We start from the raw sequence: 13,501 nt of genomic DNA, 5'->3' as shown, positions 1-13,501 counted from the left end.
CCTGGCTGGGGGGCTCGGAACCCCCGGGGCGGCAGCTCCGGGGACTGGGGGGGGAGGGCGGCGGGTCCGCTCCGCTCACACCTGCTCTATACCGGCCCGATAACACTCAGCCCCGGCTCCAAGCCCGCGGGGGGTGGCGGTGCCAGAGGGCGGGGCCGCGCCCCGCGCCCGCACCGACACGGAGGCACCGCCCGGGGGCGGGGCGCGCCCCCGTCCGCCGCGGTCCAGTCCGGGGTTTGTCTCCGCCTCCGCCGGCGGAGCTGCGTCCCGGGGGCAGGGGGCGGGCGGCGAGGGGAGGCAGCGCGAGGCAGCGGCGGGCAGCGCGAGGCAGCGGCGGGCAGCGGGTCCCCGGTTGTGGCTGCGCACAGTCCGATGCCCGGCAGCCCGAGGCGAGGAGCGGCTGCGCTTTTCCTGCCGTGCCACGGCGAGTGCCTCCAGCCCGGGAGTTTTCCTGAAGCGGCCGTCGCACCGGGAGCGCTTTCGGTAGAGGGGGAACAGGAGGACACCCCGCAATGACTTGCCTCCCGAGGCGCGACTGAAGGGGACTTGCTGGAGTGGAACCGTAGTGGAATTTGGGTCTTCAGAGGAGTTGCTAACGCCTTCTTTTTTTTTTAATCTTTTTTTTTTTTTTTTTGCCGCCTTCTTCTTGTTCTCCCTGTTCCCTCCCCTCTTTTCGCCCATCATTGGAAATGAACAAATCGCGTTTGCAATTCAGAAAGTAGAAATACCAAATACTCCGTCCCCCGGGAAGCACACATGTAGTAATGACAAAGGATTGCAAAGGCGAGAGTGGCTCCAGTTTCCCAGAGAGATCCCCTTAAATGGATTACTAAATGGGACACTACATCAGCTAGTTCAGTCCTCTAGCTGCCCAGATACATGCACCGAAAAGGTACGGTACCCCCCCCCCCCCGGTATCCCTGTCTGATATTTTGGGGTTGCTCGGAAGGGGAAGGCCCCCGGGTGGCCCCGGCGGGCTCGGGAGGAGCGGGGATGGTCCGTGGCTGACGGCTGGCCGCCGCTTTCTGTCTGGACGGCGTTCGCAGCGCCCGGCGAGGAGGAGGAGGAAGAAGAGGAGGAGGAGAGCCGCCCGCGAGCGCACACGCCGCGCCTGCCGCCGCCGCTGCCCGGGCATCTCGGGGCTTCGCCTTTCTTTTTCCTTCTTTTTCTATCCCCAGCCGCTCAGCGTGTCAGCCTTCCTCCCCGGCCCCTTGGCACGGCTTGCGTGCGCCGGGATCGGGCTCCTCTCCGCCTCCCCGGCCCCGACATGAGGGCCGGGGGGTGATAGGGCCCGCCGGGGCCCGCTCACCCCGGGGCCGCCGGGCACCGTGTGGGGCTGGGTCGGGGGGGGGGGGGGTCTTTGTTACAGGGACAGTGTGGGCGCTGCGTGCAGAGGCGTTAACCCCGCGATCTCCGCTCTCCCACGCGGGGGAGTGGGGTTGCCGTTGGTTTATTTATTTTTATTGGGATTTTAATTTTTCTTTTCTTCCAAAGCTGGGGTCGCGTTTTGGGGGGAAGCTGCCGGGAACCGAGGAAACTTCTTCGGCGGCGCAGCCCCCGGCCCTGCCGCGGGCTTTGTTCGCGATCGTGGGCTGCGGCCGCGGGCTCCCTTCCACGCCCGCTCCCCGCGGACGCCTTCCCCGCTGCCCCGGAGGAGAAAGACGGGGGGGTCTGGGGCCGGGTTGCGCCCCAGCCTCTGCCCCGCCGACCCCGGGCTCTGCCGGCCCGCGGGCTGGCCCCGGCGCCGAGCCCCGCTGAGACCGGAGCCCTGGGGCTGCCCGGCTCCTCTCCCCTCCCTGCCGCTCCGTCAGCCCCTCGCCTCCCTCGGCCCCGGGGGAGCCGGGCGAAACGGCGGAAGAAAGTTTTTCTAAGGGGCAATAACAGGGCCGGCCGGCACAAAGGAGTTGTTGTTCGACCGGCCCTCCCAGAGGGGCTGTGGGCTGGCGGCAAGGCGCCCGGGGCCGGGACGGCGAGGAGGGGAGGGATGCCGAGGGGGGACAGGATGCTGAGCAGGGTAGGGATTTCCCCCTACGACCCCCACCCCGTCCCCCGTGTACGCAAGGGCAGGGAGGGCTCCCAGCAAGGTGTGTCAGGAGCTGCGGCTCCGCATGAGCGGGGCCTGTCCGCTCCCCCCCGGACCGTGCTCCTGCCGGCGGGGCGCCGGGGACAGGGAGCCGAAGGGCGAGGGGGGGGCAGCGGGGGCAGCCCCTGCGGCCGGCCGGAGAAAAGTTTGGGTCTCCTTCGTCACGCGTGGAGAAAGTACCTGCGAGAGCTCGGCTATCCCACCGCCCTTTCCTTCCTCCCTCCCCTCCTCCCTTCCTTCTTCCTTCCCGCCCGAGGAAGGCGTTTCCCGGGGGTGGCTGGGGGCAGCGGGGCTGAGCCTGCCGCCCGCTCCGAGATGCCCCGCTGCCCACCGGCCCCGTGCTGCCCGCCGCCTCCCGGGGTGAGTCCCGCGGCCGAGAACGGCTCTGCCTTTTTTCCTAACCTTGACCCGCTTGTTCGGAGGGAAATTCTGTTCTCCTGCTCCTCTCCCGAGCTAATTGCCGCTTTTGAAGTTTGTAAACATGCGCGGTGTGCCAGCATCGGTGCAGCACGGATCCCTCGCTGCTGTAGGCAGAAATTGTTTCGCTAACAGAACGGCGAAAATAAAGGCTTTGGTCAGCTCTGCCGTAAATTTTAAAAGGCTCTAATTGCTGACTCTGCCAGGTGAATGCTTGGTCCCCCAGAGGGGCACACAAGGCTTGCAGGTGTTGTAAATGGCGAAGAGCTACACCTCCACAACCATCTTCTGTCACTGGGCTGCATGCGGTGGCTTGTTATTCGACACAGATCCTTGTGACTTTTGTTTGTTATCGTCCAGCAACGGTATTAATTATTAAGCTAACCTCAAAGATAGTAGCTAGAGGCGTGATTTTCCCACTGTCTTTGCATAATTTAGTTCAGAGACTGCTTTTGGTTTGCATTCGTGTAATCTAAGAGTCATCCAGCGAGCCATTCTCATGCAAGTAATCTTTACATGGCGGGTAAATCCTTTGGCATCAACGTGAGGAAGTCCAGCAGTGTCAGGCACTTTTAATCACAGAACTCATGGAGATTTTGAGGAGTCTGTGGTGTTTATCTCAGAGTGAGATTTATACAGCTGTTACTGTGTTCAGGGCGTCCTTTGCGTTTGTTTTCAGACCAGAAAAGCAAAATGATCTTGCTCTGGTTAAATTCTGGTGTGGTTTTGTTTTGTTTTGTTTTTTAATGAGACTAATCTAGTGTATTGTGAGGAAATTTGGGTCTGCTCCAGCAATACCATTTCTTGATGGAATTGCCTCGTACGTGGTTGAGAGCAAATACTAGCTTCAGTAGATTGGTAAGGTTTGTCACTCTTAAAAAAGTACAGTTGCTAAGGCGTTTCGCTGTCTAGGGTATAATTTTATCTAAAAGGAACCCATTTTTAATATGGTAGCTTCTTACAAGGTGTAAGACAAAGAGAACATATACTAACTCTCTTTAAAGCCAAGTAATTTCCTATGCATAAAAATGCTGATCTCTATTCTTCACCACTCTTCACTGGAGAAGATCTGTGCCTTTCATGGAAGTTTAGTTCCGGAGCAGAATGCCCAGATGAGGTTTCTGTCTGAATGCTAAAAATTTTTAAAATAGTAACACTGTAAAGAATACATGCAACATTTTGCTTTTCATGCAGTAGCAATTAAATGCTTGAAGCATGGGTGAATACTTTCAGGGGAGATGAATCATATGGTCACAGATGTTCTATGTATTCTCAATCAGTGTACATTAAAACAGTACATTTTTACTTAATGGCAAAACCAACCTTATCAACTGTACTGCTTGAACCAAAAAAGTAATTTGGCACTAACATCTATGAGAAACGTGACTAGCTAACATCTCTAGCTACTTGGAGGTGAAAGTGAATATTAGCCATAGTCCCCTGTTAATGTTTGTAAAGGATCGCAGTTACTGGAGTTTAAGACTGAAGAAGGAGGTAGGTCGGGCTAAGAATGAGGAGTTGCCTTCACTGAATTTTTGAAGGGGAGGGGGGGAGAAAAGGAAGAGAGATCAAATTAATGACCTGTGATAAATCCAGACTAGAACTGTTTGCATTAAAAAGGAAGTAAGTGATTGTGAACTTGCTTGTGCATGCTTTGTGAAGGGAACGGGAAATTTGTCATCTTGTTTTGAAGAGCCATACATAAATACACATGAAAGGAGTTCACTGGTTTACAGCAGGGGAGACATAAAATGTTTTAGGATTAAATTGACCTGAGCTAATACATGCCTTGCATCCAACTTGTTTGCGAGACCACACTGTTATACTACCCAAACAAATGTTTTGTGTATAGTACCTGATTCCCATACACTGTAGCAGAATGCTGAAAACAAACAACCGGGTAAATTCTGAAAAATAACATTCAACTCTGTTAGATGCAGCATATGCTAGGGAGAAGTTGAACCATACTAAACCAGAAGTTTTCACTACCCTAATTTGATACACATGCTGCAGTATTTTACTTCCTACTGTTGATTTATTGAGGAGGTAAATCTGTAGCCCATATCCTTCCTAATCTCATTCACCCAGGTTTGCTCACCCAGCGAAGCCTCGCTTGCCTGAGTAATTTTCTGAGAGTAAGGGCAGTTGCTGAAATACTACTGAGACAGGGAGTTTTTTTCATGTTTAGGCCCCAATCTGAAAATACTTTTTGCTGTGGGGATTCAATACTAGGTGAGGACCTGAAGCTGTGGTGTGAGCACGTTAGCTCTGGATCGACCTTCAGTGTTAGGTTGGACCTAGGTCTGCATGTTGTGGAGCAAGTCGCATCTGACAAATTGTGACAAGCTTTGTCTTGATGAGGCAACAGAAAAATAAGAGGAATGAGCAGTGCTTTTTACTGGTGACGATTGCAGCATTTTATGCTCATTAATTCTGGGAATCAGGATTCCTCTGTGGTGGGTGAGGCATTCACAGAGACCATTTTGGCAGTAAGATACAGTCAGGAGTAGCGTGGAGTCCGGCTGCTGATCAGCGGCTTACAGCAACTCTGAACAGTGTTCAAAGGCAGAAACAAGCAGCTGGGGGAAACCCTGGGCCTGAGCCTGACATCTCTCTATAGCAGTATTTTTATTTTTGGCCTGTTGCAGCCGTCTGTTGAGTGAGGAACAGCTTAGATGTGCGTAGGGTCTGTGAAGGCAGAAGTGGACTTCCCCAGTTCAAGTGCAAACCTGGCAGAGTGTAGTTTGTATGTCTTTATTTTCTTTATGTGCTGTCTTATGAGACAACTAAACCATTACCTATGGCCGTGGAATAACTGAATGTTCACGTTTATACAGTGTGAAGGGACTTTTAATTGTCCATGGTGAACAATGCTTTGGTTTTGGGTCTTGATTGCGACATGGCAAGTATGGCAGCACAACTCCGAGGCGCTGCTTTAAGATTTAAAGGGAAGAGTGCCACCTACTGTGTTATAATTATACATATTGCATGCCCCGTGTGTCTTCGGGAGAGCCCAAGCTGTTCATTTGCCTATCCTATTTTAGCAGCTGGAAGATGTGAAAGGATTCATAATTAAACGTGGTATGGGAACTGAGGGAGAAAAAGAAATAGAAGAAAAGAGGTGTGTAGCTAGAACATCAGGGTATTCTGAAAGTCTTAGGAGGGGTTTATTGAAAGACAGGCATACAGGCTTCTGGATTTTTTTTCTCTTCAGACTTACAAAGGCTGCTAACTGTTAATAGTGGGCCCACTGGAAACGGGGAAGGGCATGAGAGATCTGTGTCTCCCCCCCCCCTAAAATAAACATATTAGCAGCTTTCATGCACTGGATGAACATAAATGAGGCTGCCAGACTTATGCCCTCTGAAATCTGAAGTTTAGTTCCAGCTATAGTTTAATAAAAAAAGGAAGTAGATACCACTTCTTAAAAAAAAAAAAACTTTCGAAAAAGGACGAAGAAAGCGAGAAAAACCCAGCATGAGTTATCCCATAATTCGCAGCAGAACCTCTTGAAGTCTTTCCCAGTATAGAACTGTAGTTATTTATCAGCCAGAAGGAGGGGTGTACTATGCTGTATGTGAATAAGAGTAATTTTTGCATGAAAGGAATTTTTCCCCAAGCCCCAAAGTGTTTCTTTAGTGGCTGAAATACAGATGTAAAGTGAAATAGATAAACCAGCTATTAAGAGAACTGCCAGATGCTGTATCTCTAGAGTGAAGACATATGGTAATTTGCTACATTCAGTGATGACCTTTCCTTTAAAAGTATTGTTAATAATAGGCATTTCTATATAGAGTATTTATAGTAGATATTTGAAATTCACATATCATGGACGACCCCATGCCATTTTTTCCGGGTTTGTTTTTAGCTACCAAAAAAAACTGCTACTGAGGAACTTTTTACAGAAATACGGTTTTATAACATTCATGCAGTGCTGAAGTTAGAGAGTTTCCAGAGGCAGATGTACAGCATTGCAGCACATCGTGTGACATGGCAGCATGCGTGCTGTCCTCGCTATGGGAAGCCTTTGGCTCCTTCTCCCTCACCCTGCTCAGGTAAAGTTGTGCCTTGACTGCAGGGTTATACCCTTTGTGTGATACGGGCAAAAAAAGCGTGCCTGTGCTTTTATGATCTCTGTAGCCAGTTGCCTTTAGTGAAAACTTCATGTTTATGAAAGTGGAAAGAAATAAAGAATCTTTTTTAGCCAATTGCCTTTAGTGAAAACTTCATGTTTATAAAAGTGGAAAGAAATAAGGAATCTTTTTATTATACCCCGTCACCTTAGTCTGCGACCATGTGGTAGATGAAGACCATAATACTAGTATTTTAATGGAGATAATGGTTGAAGTTTGATTATGCACTAAGAAAAAAGGTATTCCTAACCCTCATCAATTTTGCAATGACCCTGACAGACTCACAGGGCCTTCTAGTAATGAAAATGTGTAGCGTATATAACAGATATTGTCGGGTGTTCCAGTTCAGCAGATGGAAAAAGTACTCTACTGTATGAATCCCCACCACAATGGGAAAAACTCTGTCCAAATATATTCCTGACTGCAGCAGACATTATTTCTACTTTCTTATCTCCACCTATTCAGCTTCACTCAGATGTTCTAAATATTGAGTATTCCTAGGTATGGGTTTGATAGTCGGATGGGAAATTTGCTGTGTTGGTTCCTTCACCATGGTTCATAAACATTTCTCCATTACTTGCACTAGAGGCAGCTGTTCATTGAAATGTTAATGAGAATTTGAACAGTTTATAGTTCTGCAGAATTTTTTTTTTTTTTTTAGCGAAAAAGAAAATTGATGTTTTGTTGATGCCTTTTGGAATCTATTTTTTGTTGGTAGATTGAGATGGATTCTATGCTAATTCCTCCTGCATTCCTGAATTATGGCCTAGCTAGGCACTGTCGCTGGGATCTTCATCTATTAATCATGGAAGCTGCTTTCTTACTCGGTTGCCATAGTTTCAGTGCCTCAGATAGTGTTGGGGTGCCTTGGGAAAGGCTTGAGATATACTCGGACTTGCAAGCCTTGCAGTTATTTTGGGAGTAGTAGAGCTCTGAAAGAACAGAGAACAGCATCCAACATTATTCAGAGTTGAATTAAAAGAGGAAACTTCTGGTTATGTCTCTCTGGACCTTGTTATGTGAATGTCCAGCTGATATTTACTCTCAAGATTTGCTTTTTGTTTTGTCTTGCTAGTAAAATTGTACACTTCAGAGACTAATGGCTACCTTTACCCGTTACAAGAGCAAGAAAGGCTTTTCATTAGTTCTGCTGATAAATGGTTGGGTAAATTAGGGCATTTAGGGTTTCTTAAGCATCCAGGTAATTTGTTTTACATTCTCTTTTACCCTAGCTACATACAGCATGACATTGTGTTCGAAACTGAGTTAATGTTTATTGTTACCTTAAATTTAATAAAATGACAACAAATACCCTTTTGTTAGCTGCGGAGCAGCTTGAATTAAAAAGTAGAAAATGGGGAGTAAACTTTTTTCCCGGACCGAACTGATGCTCTCTCAGCACTGTGTTAGCATTGGCAGTATTTTTTTTTTTAATACTGTTTCAACATCTGTTCAGAAATTCAGCATGAAAACATGGATACTTTCAGAAATACAGAGCTGAGTAGTCAGAAATAGCTTTTTTAACAAATGAGAAAAATGGTATAGTAGATAGTCTTCCAGTTACTTTCCTGTTAGACCTGACTTGTCAATGTAGTGCTGAATAATATTTTTCTCAGTTATGCACAATATAAAATAACGCACAAACATCTTTCACTAAGCAAATCATGGTCTCCTTTTTCCTTTCCCATTGAGGAAAAAATTTCTGTGTGAGCATGAGTAAGACACATGTTTTAGAAGATACTTAAATCCCATTTCTTTTGCACTTTACATTACAGTGTCTCTGGAATTAAGTGATTTCCCTCCAGTTCTAATAGAGCAATTTGGTTCTTGCACAGATAAGCTTGATACGTATCTTTGGTTCACAAAAAAAAAGCCTTGAATATTCACATCAAGCAAAGAATCATGTTAAAAACTGTGCAGTTTAGATTAAAGTATTCAGCATAATTGGAACGAATCTGGAAAATTAGCCACTTTTTTACTTTCAGATGGTTAGCCTGCTTTCAAAGATGAGTTTTAAAGCTTCAGCTTGGAACTTCACTGCCCAGTCTTGTCAATTTTTCAAGTGAGATTAACAAGCAGATTGAGAACATATTCCTGTTATTTGTAGTCCACCCTCAGGAGCCCTGCGAACTAAACAAATTAAAGTCCAAAAATTCCACGTGAGTTTTAAAGATGACCAAGCTTTGTTTGCTGGTAGATACACAGGAGATCTGTATTTGTATTTTTGTACTCTCACATAGTACAGAAGTTTCTGTTTTATAGTCTGGCTTTTGTGTACTCTGTTGTATACGCCTATTTTACCTGAAATTGATCCCAGCATTTTTTCTTTTAAACTTACAATGTGCATGTATGCAGCAGATTGTCAGTCTGATACAAAAAATAATTTGCCCTGGTCATTTTGTAGTTCCCTTTGGAAGGGAGCTGGTGATTGCATAAGAAAATTATTACAGTGGAAAAATATCTTAGGTCTGAAGCTGTAGAGGTACAAATTCAGTTGTGTTTTTCTTCTCAGAATTTATCGTATTCTGTTTAGTTTCAGGTTAGGTATAGAATGGCTCTGGATAGAAATTCATTTAAGGAGTTCTGTAAGGTACGTTTGTACTTCCTTTAACATTAATTAATGATTTTTATTGCTTGTTATTTATTTTTTACCTCTAAGATCTAGAGAATTGAGTGAGAAGTGATTGTGTAGTCAGTATGAAGGCCCAGTCTTGTTCCTGTTGGAGAGTAAAGGATAGTTTTTACTGAACACCTCAGCAACAAGCCCTTAGTGCATTTATAGTTCAATATAGTTCTTTCAGTTTACTTATGGTTGGTCATAAGAGTTCTTCTGCATCCCCATGCAGCTGAATTTTAGCATCAAACTACTATAGCAAAGGACACAAATACAACAATACACAAATACAATGTTACAAAGTTTGCTTTGCAGATCTAACAGATGTTGACTAGCATCTTACTGCCTGAATGCTCCTGCAAGGCTAAAACGTGGCTTGGGCTGGGTGCTGGTGAAGGGACCTGGGAGAGTTGTGACCCGTTCAGCCACAGAGGTCCCCGGTGCCTGCCGCCGGTCCCCGCGTGTGGGCAGAGCGCAGCCCTGCTGCCCGCCGGCCCTCTGGAGCAGGTGGACGAGGAGAAGTGATGGGAGGGCGGCCAGAGCGCTGGCCTGCACGCCTGGGTCTGCCTGCGAGATGCTGCGGTTGCAGTCGGCACGGGCCGGGAGCATACTACTGCGTCCTTTCCCAAAAGGCCAGAGCAAGGAAGAAGGTGGGGCGGGATGCCCTTGTGCCGTCTGAGGCTGTTTTTCCACCGCTTGCTCTACGCGCAGGGTACAGCCTGGTGTCTGTCGCCTGATGGCAAGGTAGAGGTTGAGTCTCACGGGATTATCTTTCTTAAGTAATACTTCACTCCATGAGCATGGCTAAATGCAGCCTGGTATTTGATTCAGAATACCTTTTTTATTTAATAGAGAGGATCACAGGCTGTTTAACTGTGATCTTGAACCTCAGGTTGTAGTCTTTGTGAACAGAATTTGGTGCTAGGTGTTTAAACTAATAGCGTTCAACCCATTTTGCTTTTAAATAATCTATACTTATTAATTACAAATGCACAGCTTTTGCAATTACAACTTAACCATCCTAACCATATTAATCAGAAATTACCACAGTTAAGCTGATGTTTTAGATTTGCTGTAGTCTGTTATAGAAAGTGATTATAGAATATATTTTTTTTAAGAACTGTGTCCATGTGGTAAGACTTTCTTTTATAGAAATACAGCATGCAGAATTTTTTTTGTTCTTGGAAAGGAACTAAAGAGGTGAGGCTTCTCAGGTTTTGCAAAGAAGTAAGATGACAAATTTTTTTCTAGTGATTCTTTGGGATGCTTTTTTTTCCTCACCGCATGAAATTATTCTTGAATTTGAACAGGAATTTGTTTTCTTTAAAAAGAAGTTAAGAGCTGAATCCTTAAAGAGCTGTTGTGGGAAGAGGAAAGATTTTTGCATGAGCTACTACACATTTTCGTTATTATCTGCAAGGTGTTTCCTTTTAATTCTGTCGTAGGGAAGTTCAGCATGTTCAGATACACTGATTAATTCCGTCACGAGACACGTATATTGTAGGGTGGTGTCGTCTTTTTTGCTTTATCCTGTTCTAAGCATAAGACCTAGAGATACTGCCAGAACACTTCCTTTCCCAAGATTAAAAAAAAAAAAAAAAAAAAAAAAAATCCTGTTCTTGTTCAACAGCGTGTATAGTCCAAAAGGCAAATTTAGCCAAGCTGGAGCTAATAGCCTGAAGGTGTGAGATGAAATCTGGTGACTGACTGGCTGACTGTGAGAATAGTGCAGTTTTGATTTGTCAGAACATTTTTATTAGAGTGCTACATACATGTGTTAAAGTATCAGATTAAAACTTTGAAAATAAAAGGCAAAGTGTGGAACAAAGTAAGTTCTCTGACACACAAAATCCAGTTTCTTTTTGGTGCACCCTTTACATTTTTGACCGACTGGTTTTTTGTTCATCTGTGTTTATGTCATGAGATCTCTTGTGTAGCTGAAATCCTGGAAGTAACATCATTTGCAACAAAACCCCAAATAGCACCCATCTCAAGTGTTGTTTACATCAGAGAGGCACTTCAGCCAGGCTCTTTCTAGTAATATGTTGGTGCAACTAAGTGCTGCTGATGTGCTGCAGAAGAGTAGAAAACGTAGACTGTATAATGACTGCTAATGTTGGAGAAGAGGTCTGTAAGAATGCTTGCATTGATTTACCTTGAATAGCAAATCAGTTGTTTAGACTTTCCCCCCCATCCCCCAAATGGTCAGTAATCTGTTGTAGTTTGAAACAGATGAAAGAATTCATTGTTGTCACAGTCAGAGAACTTTAAGAACTTTTCAAAACCTGGAGCACCTACATGGATGCTTACACCGCTGTTTTTTTTAAAAGGACTAATCCTGACCTCCTCCTTTGTGTCAGGCTTCCAAGATCCAAGTATATGGGTTCCCAGCTGTAAACTTCTATTCAGACGAGTCGGCTTAGCTTACATGAATATGTCATCAGAACCAATTACATTGCTCATGTAGATAAATGCAGAGGAGCTGGGCTGAGGCACAAAAGTATGGGCTAGCAGGATCTGACTTCTGATCTACTAACATCAAACAGAAAAATGAAGGCACAGTTTTGCTTCAGACTGCATGTCCATATTTATTTCACCAGGCATGGGATTTGGCTAGAAAAGCTAGCCTCGGACTCGTTTGTACTGGTGACAAAATCTTGCTGACTTCAGTAGGAGTCATTAATTACTGAAATATAAAATTTTGGGAGGAAATGAACTCATGAGCAAATTAATATCAAAACCATCAGGAAGGCATTGTACTGTAATGGCATCTGTACACTGAATTGATATTTTAGCTTCAAAGAGTCTACTACTGGGAATCTTCAACAGTAAGGCAGCAGAGAACATGTTAGTAGGGGGGCTGAGTGCTACTTCGCAGCTGCGCTGCCTACTTCTAGACAACCGTTGTATGACAGCCTGCTCTGACAACTACTCGCACTTGCAAAACAGGGTTGTGTAAGAATGAACACAACACACTCACCAAAATACATTTGTGGGGGGAGGGCCTGAAAGATTTAAACTGATGGAATTTACTGAGAGAGAATCCATTGCATTTTCATTACATAGCACGTCAAAGCCTGAAAGAGGGCAAGTAACTTTTCTTACGATTACATAGCAGTCTTAGAAATTGTTACAGATTTCAGGAGAAAAAGACCCTTCACCTTTTGACACAGTTTCTAAATGCAGGAGTAGAGCTATAACTAGTAGTGTACTGTCTAGAGAAAGAGAAGAAGAGCTTGGACACATAGGCCAAAAGTGAGAAATGCAGCTCTTTCAAAGTTTTCCGACAGCCTGCTCCACTGGGCTGTTTGCGTTGCAAAACCCAACAGGAAAATGCACTTTGCTTTTTCCTTTGCATGTAGCCTGCCCTCGTGTGTTTCAGAGCCTCAGTGCAGGCGCTTCAGGCGTCCAGATGATAACCACGGTAGTGAAAAACATGGAACAAAAACAGGAAATGATGGACAGCAGCCATGCTCTTCAAAGGCACTGGTTTTCTGCGCGCCTGTGTTGTCTTGCTGTTTGCAGTATAAGAAGCAATATAGTTTTCAGCTTTCTTATGCAGAGACAGAGACGTTAGAAAGTGGGTTAGCCAAACGTGCAGAAAAGCTCTAGGAGTGAATTCGCAGTGATGGGTAAAGGCCATAATACATATGATTAAAGTGAGACATGCTGCCTACACAAGGAATTGCTAACAAGATACTCTTTCGCAGCGTTTGTGTCTCAGCCCTGCTTGTACAGAAAATAAATTCATGTTTAGTTTCAGTGGCTGCACCGTTTTACTCAGCCCTACAGGATAGATAAGACCATCAAACTATACAAGTGCAACCAGTTGAACGCAAAATAATACAATTTGCACTGAGCAGAAACCATGGCTGTGCATATTAGCAAAGTGGTGTCCCAGATTAACATTCACTTGGTCTGTCTTGAGCTCCTGTTCTCTTGCTGCTTAGTTCTTTAGTAATTACAGGGAGCGGAGGCTAAAAGCACAGATGAAGTTAAGGCAAATTAGTTGGATATTTTAGAGAGGATGGAAGACAGAAAGAGATTCCATGTCCTTTAAACAGTATTTTTTTTCCTCTTGTTCAAACAAGATGGTAGAAATTGCTTCAAGCTATTAAATAGTTTCTGGCAGTGGTTCTAGCACTTTCCCTTGCTCATATGAGGTACATTTCTGTAGCTCAAAAGAGTGTTTAAATACTCTCTTATGTTTAAACAACTTCCAGAATTTAGAATTATGTAAAGTTTTTGCAAGAT

General features: G+C 45.3%; 1 protein-coding gene across 3 annotated transcripts in view; it reads left to right on the top strand.

The window, feature by feature from the left end:
• Positions 1-316: 316 nt before the first annotated feature.
• SEMA6A (semaphorin 6A) overlaps positions 317-13,501 on the top strand; it is a 115,056-nt gene continuing 101,871 nt past the window's right edge. For 2 of the 3 annotated variants that reach the window (XM_075410715.1, XM_075410713.1), the window contains exon 1: positions 317-892. The gene's annotated coding sequence lies outside the window, so the exon portion shown is untranslated. Of the gene's footprint in view, positions 893-2,360; positions 2,444-13,501 lie in introns of those variants that run through there. The other variant, XM_075410714.1, reaches the window with a different exon arrangement.

Source organism: Opisthocomus hoazin, chromosome Z, assembly GCF_030867145.1.
Source record: "Opisthocomus hoazin isolate bOpiHoa1 chromosome Z, bOpiHoa1.hap1, whole genome shotgun sequence".
NCBI lineage: Eukaryota > Metazoa > Chordata > Aves > Opisthocomiformes > Opisthocomidae > Opisthocomus > Opisthocomus hoazin.
Note: the sequence above shows the minus strand (reverse complement) of the source record. Positions and strands in the feature narration are given on the sequence as shown.